Below are 7272 nucleotides of genomic sequence, written 5' to 3'. Positions count from 1 at the left end.
TATGGATGGTTGACCTTCTCCTCCTCAGTGCCCTGGTAGAAGCACTAGGTCTGCTTTTATTCACCACATAGCCCCAGTGACTAGCACATGCCCAGCACGTAGTAGGCATTTAATATCTATGTGTTGAGTTAATGAATAAATAGATCAATTGAGGAGGCAAACATGAGGCAGAGAGTCGCCAGCCTTCACCACATGGCTCTTCAAGGTGGCAGGTATTTTCAGTGATGGAGAATGTAAACTCATAGCATGAACAGCTAGGACATGAGCTGGAGCTGGCTCTTCATCATCCACTGTTTTGGAAGCCCAGGGAGGGAGGCGGAGGTTTGCAGATGGCTCAGTGACATGAATAATAGGGAGGTTTTATGATCTAAAGCTAATTTAGACTCTGTCTTCAGTCCTTCCAATTTAATGTTTATAAGAACTACAGCAAGTGGAAATATTGACTGATTTGGGTCATTTTACATCTATTTCCTCTTCTGGCCCAGGTGCCATGAGCAATGAAAGGATAAGAAATTAGGTAGTAAAAGAAAGAACCATCAGCAGCAGCCACTGTGCTCCACACGTACACTCACATTCTGTATTTACTTACACAACTGCCTCCATGTGCACACAGATCGTCTGGCTTTGGTGTGTGTGTGTGTGTGTGTGTGTGTGTGTGACAGGAGCATGATTCCTCTGTGGCAGTCTGTGCAGATATCACCAGCAGCAGGTCCATTTAGAACAGAGCATCTGAACACTTGATGGGATCAATGTTTCAGTTCTGAGATAGATTCCTCTTGTGAACCTACCAGCAAAGAGAGGGACCAAGGGAGACAGACAGACAGACACACACAGTTTCCTTTGAAATCAAGCTCCACATGGTAAAAGCAGTGCAGTGCCTGACATCCCGGAGGGCTCTGTGGTCTCTGAGTTGAGGCCGAGTTGGAAAGCTCACAGACAATCGCATTCACATAGTAAGGTGACTTCCTCTGTGCCCATGTCTTTAACTACTATGGGTGAGGTGGGCTATTTGATCTCTTGAGAACCAGCCTGGATGTGAATCCGAGAGTCATGGGTTTTCACAATTTGTCCCCTCCTACTGGAAAGAGGGGAAGACATGCTTGGAGATGCAACACACCCTTAAAGGAACCGCTGCCCACATCCCCCACTTACTTCATCCTGACTGTAGACACAAACAAACAAAGACCTTCACAACACTTCAGATCGTTCTCACCTTGAATTCAGTCTGCACCGGGGGAGTGAGTAGGGTGGCCTTGCCCTGGCTGTCCTGAACACATCACCACTGTTTTTGGAAGGTCCTGTTTGCTCTCTTTTCTGGAGGCAGCCGGAAGCACAAATAGTCCTCCAGACGCGATACAGAGGGATGAGTTGCTGGAATTTGTCACGCAAAGTGCCCAAAGTGTGAAAGTCATCTGCCTACCATCAGAATCTTACAGTTTGGGATTTTTCAGAGTGTGACAAAGTGATGGGGGAAGGGAGGAAAGGAGTTCTCGTGTAAACCAGCGTGGGGCCAGAGCCGTCTTGGTGGTGTCTAAACAGTGTGGTCTTGAGACAGCAGTGGAGGTCTTGCCTTCCAGTGGAAAGAAGAGGAATCCGAGCCTCTTGAGGCCCGGAGGCAGCGAGGTGGTTCCAGAGCAGAGACTCTGGGTGGGATCCCGGCTCCACATGCCTCTGCTGAGCCAAGCATGTCGGGCTTCAGACTTCTCATCTGAGAAGCAGGAACAGCACCACCTAGAAACCAGCTCTGTCTGCCAGCTTGATAAGGGGGTCTTGGGGAGGAGTCTTACTGTGAGGACATAGAACGTTCATCAGGGTTGTAGTTCAAAACTCGCCAGGAGGACCCCCTCTCCCCACTCCTCTCTTTATCCCATTCCTTTGGTATGACCCAGGTGAGCCCAGTCCCTGTTTTCCTCTGTGGGACTGCACTCTGGAGAGAGTCACTCCATGGGCTGGAATTACATCAAATCCAAGATGGTAGGTGCCCCCCTTGGTACTGTCCAGAAATACTTTTTCTCTGTAAATTCACTGTCAGTCTTCACAACAACAATTTGAAACCTGCACATCCTCAAATCTTCTCAAGACACTCTCATCTTATAAAAAGGACCTAGGACAGTGTTTTCTCAAAGGAATTTTTGTCCTCCAGGGCACATATGAAAGTGTCTGGAGATATTTTTGATCATTGCAACTGGAGAGGGGTGCTGCTACTGGAATCTAGCGTCTTGAGGCCAGGAATGCTGCTCAACGTCCTGCAATGCACAGGACAGCCTCCCAACAGTGACGAATGACCTGGTCCAAAATATGAGTAGTGTAGCCATTGAGAAACCCTGATTCTAGGTGTTATGGACTGAATTATGTCCCCCTAAGATACATATGTTGAAACCCTAACCTCCAGCGTGACTGTTTTTGGAGATAGGGCCTTTAAAGAAGTAATTAATTAAGGTTCAATGTGGTCATAAGGGTGAGACTCTAACACAGTAGCACTGGTGTTCTCATAAGAAGAGGAAATACACCAGGGGTGTTTGCGCTGAGACGAGGCCATCTGCATGCCGAGGAGAGGGGCCTCAGGAGAAACCAAATCTGCTGACACCTTGATCTGACACGTCCAGCCTCCAGAACTGTGAGAGAATAAGTTTCTGTTGTTTAATTCAACCAGTCTGTGGTGTATTGTCGTGGCAGCCCTAGCAAAGTAACACACCAGGCAGTGCCTTTGGGAGACATCATAGGACAGTACAAAGAACACACAGGACTGACCACGTAACCTTGGGCAAATTTCTTGACTCTTCTGACTCTTAATTCCTCATCTACAAACTGGGGCTAGTCATGCCCATCACTTTGGGTTTTCATGAAGGTTAAACAAGGTAACACACATAAAAGCCCTGACACAAAGCAGATGCCACCAACTTGCTACTAGACTGTAAGCTCTTTGTAGGTGGAGACTCTGCCTTTTACCTTTGTACCCAGGGCTCCTAGAAGCTCCTAGAAGCTCCTAGAACACCATAGGCACATTGTAAATGTGTTTTGAATTAATCCATAGCATTTTGGGTGCCGATTCAACAATTATTACTTGCTCAGCTTTTCCATACCAGATACTGTGAGTACAGCTGTGAACATTGCAGTCGTAGCCTCTGCCTTCAAGCTCATATTCTAGTAGAGGAAGAGAAATTATAATCAAGTAAAGAACTGAAGTTAAAAATATGATTTTAGATAATTATGAGGGAAACTGACTGAGTGTTGGGGTGGGGGCAGCTACTTTACCTAGTATTATCAGGAAACTATCTGAAGAAGTGATTTTTTAAAAAAAATTTCTGATTCTTTATTGTTTATTAAATTCCACTAGAGCTCTTGTGAAGTGATGTTCCAGAATGGTGAATATCTTTTCTCAGTGCAGTCTTCTTCTGCCTTATCCAGTAGTACTTTCCAGGAAAACTCACTGTATCTTAAAACTGTGCTGTGCATGTAAGGCAGTTAGTCTTGGAAAGGTATAAGCAGGCGTTTAACTTACTTGCATGGCTGGTGGGTCAGTCCAAAGTTGTGAAGGATTGCAGACCATTCTTTGTTGTGCAGGGATCTCCTGGACATTGCAAGATATTTAATATCTTTGACCCCCACCCACTAAATTCCAGTAGACCCTTCCAATCATTGTGATGAGGAGCTCTCCTATCCCCAATTTCCAAAACACCCTCTAAGGGTTGTACAGCCCCTATTGAGAGCAATGATTTTGAGGTCTCCAGTGGCCTCCTAATCTTCAAATCCAGCTGACACTCTTGCTCTATAGAGCTGCTGACACTGCTAACCGGCCCCCTCTGACTTCTTTTCCTCCCCCAACTTCCAGGACACTGCATTTCTTGGGCTTTCCCCCTCTCCTTCACCCAATCCCTGTTCAGTGTCCTGATCTGGCTTCCCGTTCTCTACTTACCTGTCTGTGTAAATCTGATCTTGTTCCCTTCTTTTTTCCTTTCCATTCTCCTTTTTGATGAAAACTTCAGCACCACATCCAGACAACTAATTCCCAAAGTGCTCTTGCTGGTCCATTTAAACCCACCTTTCCAACTACTTACTCTGTGAGTGAGCCCCAAGTTAAGCTGGTCTTGCTCTCAACCTGCTTCACCTTTTTGTGTTAGTGATGTCATCTGTCACTCACTCAGCCTGAACATGGCAGCCATCTACTCTGCTCTTTTTCACCCACTCCCACATCTGGCTGGTCACTATGTTCTGTTGGTTCTAAAGTGATTAGAGCTGGATATTCAGGAGCAAATCATGCAAAGATTGGAGCAGTGCTGAGGGTCAATGCGCTGGAAGGGACCTCTGATCCCACCCTTCTGATCTTTTATTTTGTCCTTAAAAAATTCTTTGGGCTAGCTTAATTTTTTTAGACCCTGGCATACTGCCCTGGGCTAATTTGTTTGTCTGAATTAATTATCAGCAGGGGGTGACAGCCTCATTTTTACAGAAGCTGTCTCTTTTGGAAAGATGCATTTTTATTCAAAGAGTCCGATTTAAGTTCCTTGGCACCGAGTGTAAAGGGTGCCTTGACATTTCCATAAAGACATTTAAATGTTACTGTCTCTGAAGAAACCATTTTAGAATATGAAGACTTTATCTTTTTTCCCCCCTCAAGGAAGGAAAAACATCACCAGCTTAATTATCTCTGTAAAATAACTGCCTCATTTACTTTTCATGTTGCTAGTGGAAAAAGATAATGATACTGTTTTCAAAAAATGAAGACAATTATGGATGATTTTATGAAACTTGCTTTTGATTTTTGTTTGTGTAAATAACACCTCAATTCAGAGGTTAAAGATGCATTGATTATTTAAAGTTCTGCTGGGAGAGCAAATACAAGTGAAAGATGCTGCTGGTGACTGTCGCTCCCGCCGACCACAAGAAGGTTCTTGTGATTAAAAGAAGAAGCCAAAAGACACTTAACTCTTTTAATAAATTAATATATTTATTGTGGCAAAAAATCACGCAACATGAAATCTACCCTTTTAACAAATTTTTAAATGAATTTAAATTTTTAAGTAGATTTAATTAAAAATTTTTTAATATTCTGTCTGTTATTATATATACCACATTTTCTTTTTCCAGTCATTGGCTGATGGACATTTAGGTTGTTTCCACCTCTTTGCTATTGTGAATAGTGCTGTAATGAACTTGGGAGTGCTAATATTTCTTTGAAATCCTGCTTTCGGTTCTTTTGGATGAAAACCCAGAAGTGGGATTGCCGGATCATACGGTAGTTCTAGTTCTAATCCTTTGAGTACCCTTCAGACCATTTCCCATATGGCAGCTGCACCATTTTACCTTCACACCGAGAGCACACAAGGGTTTCAGTTTCTCCTCATCCTTACCAATGCTTGTTATTTTCTTTCTCTTTCTCTCTTTTTTTTTTTTTACAATGGCCATCGTAACAGGTAGGAGGTGACATCTCAGTGTGGTTTCAATTTGCATTCCCTGAGGATTAGCAATGTTGATCATCTTTTCATGTATCCATTGGCCATTTGTGTTATCTTAAACGAGGCACAAAACTCAATTCAAAATGGATTAAAGACTTAAATGGAAAACCTGAAACTATAAAACTCCTAGAAGAAAACATAGGGGGAAAGCTTCATAACAGTGGTCTGAGCAGTCATTTCCTGGCTATGACAGCAAAAGCACAGGCAGCAAAAGGAAAAGTAGACACGTGGCACTGCATCAAACTGAGAATCTTCTGCACAGCACAGAACCAACACAGAGAAAAGGCAACCTATGGAATAGGAGAAAAATTTGCAAACCATAAATCTGATAAACTCTTGTAAAAACAGAAGGTTCTGCTAATTCTAGATGAGTCAGCAAACTTGTTCTGTAAAGGGCCAGACAATAAATATTTAGGCTTTGCAGGCCATATGGTCTCTGTTGTGGCTACTCAGTCTGCTGTATAGAGTGAAAGCAGCCATAGACAATGTATAAATGGATGGGAGTGGCTGTGTCTCAATAAAACTTTATCTACAAAAACAGGCTGGGATGTATTTGGCCTGGGGGCCACAGTTTGCTGACTCCTGCTGTAGAACAGAGTTTCTCGACTTGACTGTGCTGACATTTTTTGCTGGATAGCCTTTTGTTGAATGGGTCCATCATGTGCATTGGCTCTACGCACCAGATGCCGGAAGCAACTCCATCTTTCCAGCGCTAGGGTGACAACCAAAAATGTCTCCAAACATTGCCAAATGTCCTCTAGGGGATGGAATTGCTGCTCGTTCAGAACCTCTTGTCTAAATGATTGAAATAATCTGATAAAGAGTAGTAGAATATATTTTTCTAAAATTACAAAAAGTAGGGTAAGATAGAAGAATTGAAAGCCACGGTGATATAGTTGTCTTAGGTCAAGGTCTCCTCAAAGGGGCCGTTATCACAACCTAAATTTGGAAAGCAGTTCAAAGACAACTGAAATGGCAACATACTTTGAAAGTGCTCTGTTAACAACGCAAATATGAGCTTAACCTACTTTTGTGACAGGCACAAGAAACAAAACAGTTCACCACATTAGCATGTTCTAATGGGACTTTCTGAGTTTGGGGGTTGGCTGTGAGTTGGAAAGGTTGGAAAAAAAGCCAGTAGTTCTAATTCCCACTTGGGCAAGGGTTTATTTTTTCTGCTTATCTCAATTCAGAACTAACAAAGACAGGGTGATTTTTGAAAACACTCACATGTTTCTCATTGTTTGGACAGGGCCTGACAAAAATGGCCTGGTTTCACTGCAAATTGGCAATAATACATGTTTTTGAAAGTTGAAAACAGCGTAACACTCATGAGTGAATCTCCAAAAATGTCTTCTTGTCCTTTAGAATAAACACCTGTTTTGCAAATAAGAGAGTAAAAGCCATCTTTATCAAGAAATTGTTAGTTTCTTCTTTTTATTCCTATTGTATTTTTAATAATTAAAAAATTTAAATACAATTTTAAATATTATAATTTATATAATCATTTGTAAACAAACAGCAACAAAAGAATAAACCCACATCTCATCAGGAATTTCAGTTAAGCCTTTTGAACTAATTTTCCTTTCTGATTTGAAAAGGAAAGAAAATATATTGATGCTTTTCTCTTTTAATAAAATTCTCTTTAGTTAAACATATTTTTCTCATTGCCTGGCTCTCATCCTTAAGAGGAACTGTTACTGTCATGCTGTGAGTCCTGCAGCTCTGTCCCCTAATGCCACAGCCGACACAAGCAGTGACTGGTCCGTCTTCCTAACACCAGTACCCTTGGACTCATAATGACATGACCATCTGG

The 7272-nt window shown here is 42.4% G+C and overlaps 1 protein-coding gene across 1 annotated transcript in view; it reads left to right on the top strand.

Annotated features, from left to right (window-relative positions):
* DNER (delta/notch-like EGF repeat containing) overlaps positions 1 to 7272 on the top strand; it is a 69584-nt gene that overhangs the window by 1167 nt on the left and 61145 nt on the right. The gene's annotated exons all lie outside the window — the stretch shown is intronic.

The sequence above is a fragment of the Galeopterus variegatus genome, unplaced genomic scaffold (assembly GCF_000696425.1).
Source record: "Galeopterus variegatus unplaced genomic scaffold, G_variegatus-3.0.2 Scaffold1316, whole genome shotgun sequence".
In the NCBI taxonomy this organism is placed as follows: domain Eukaryota; kingdom Metazoa; phylum Chordata; class Mammalia; order Dermoptera; family Cynocephalidae; genus Galeopterus; species Galeopterus variegatus.
This window is presented reverse-complemented; position numbering and strand designations above follow the sequence as displayed.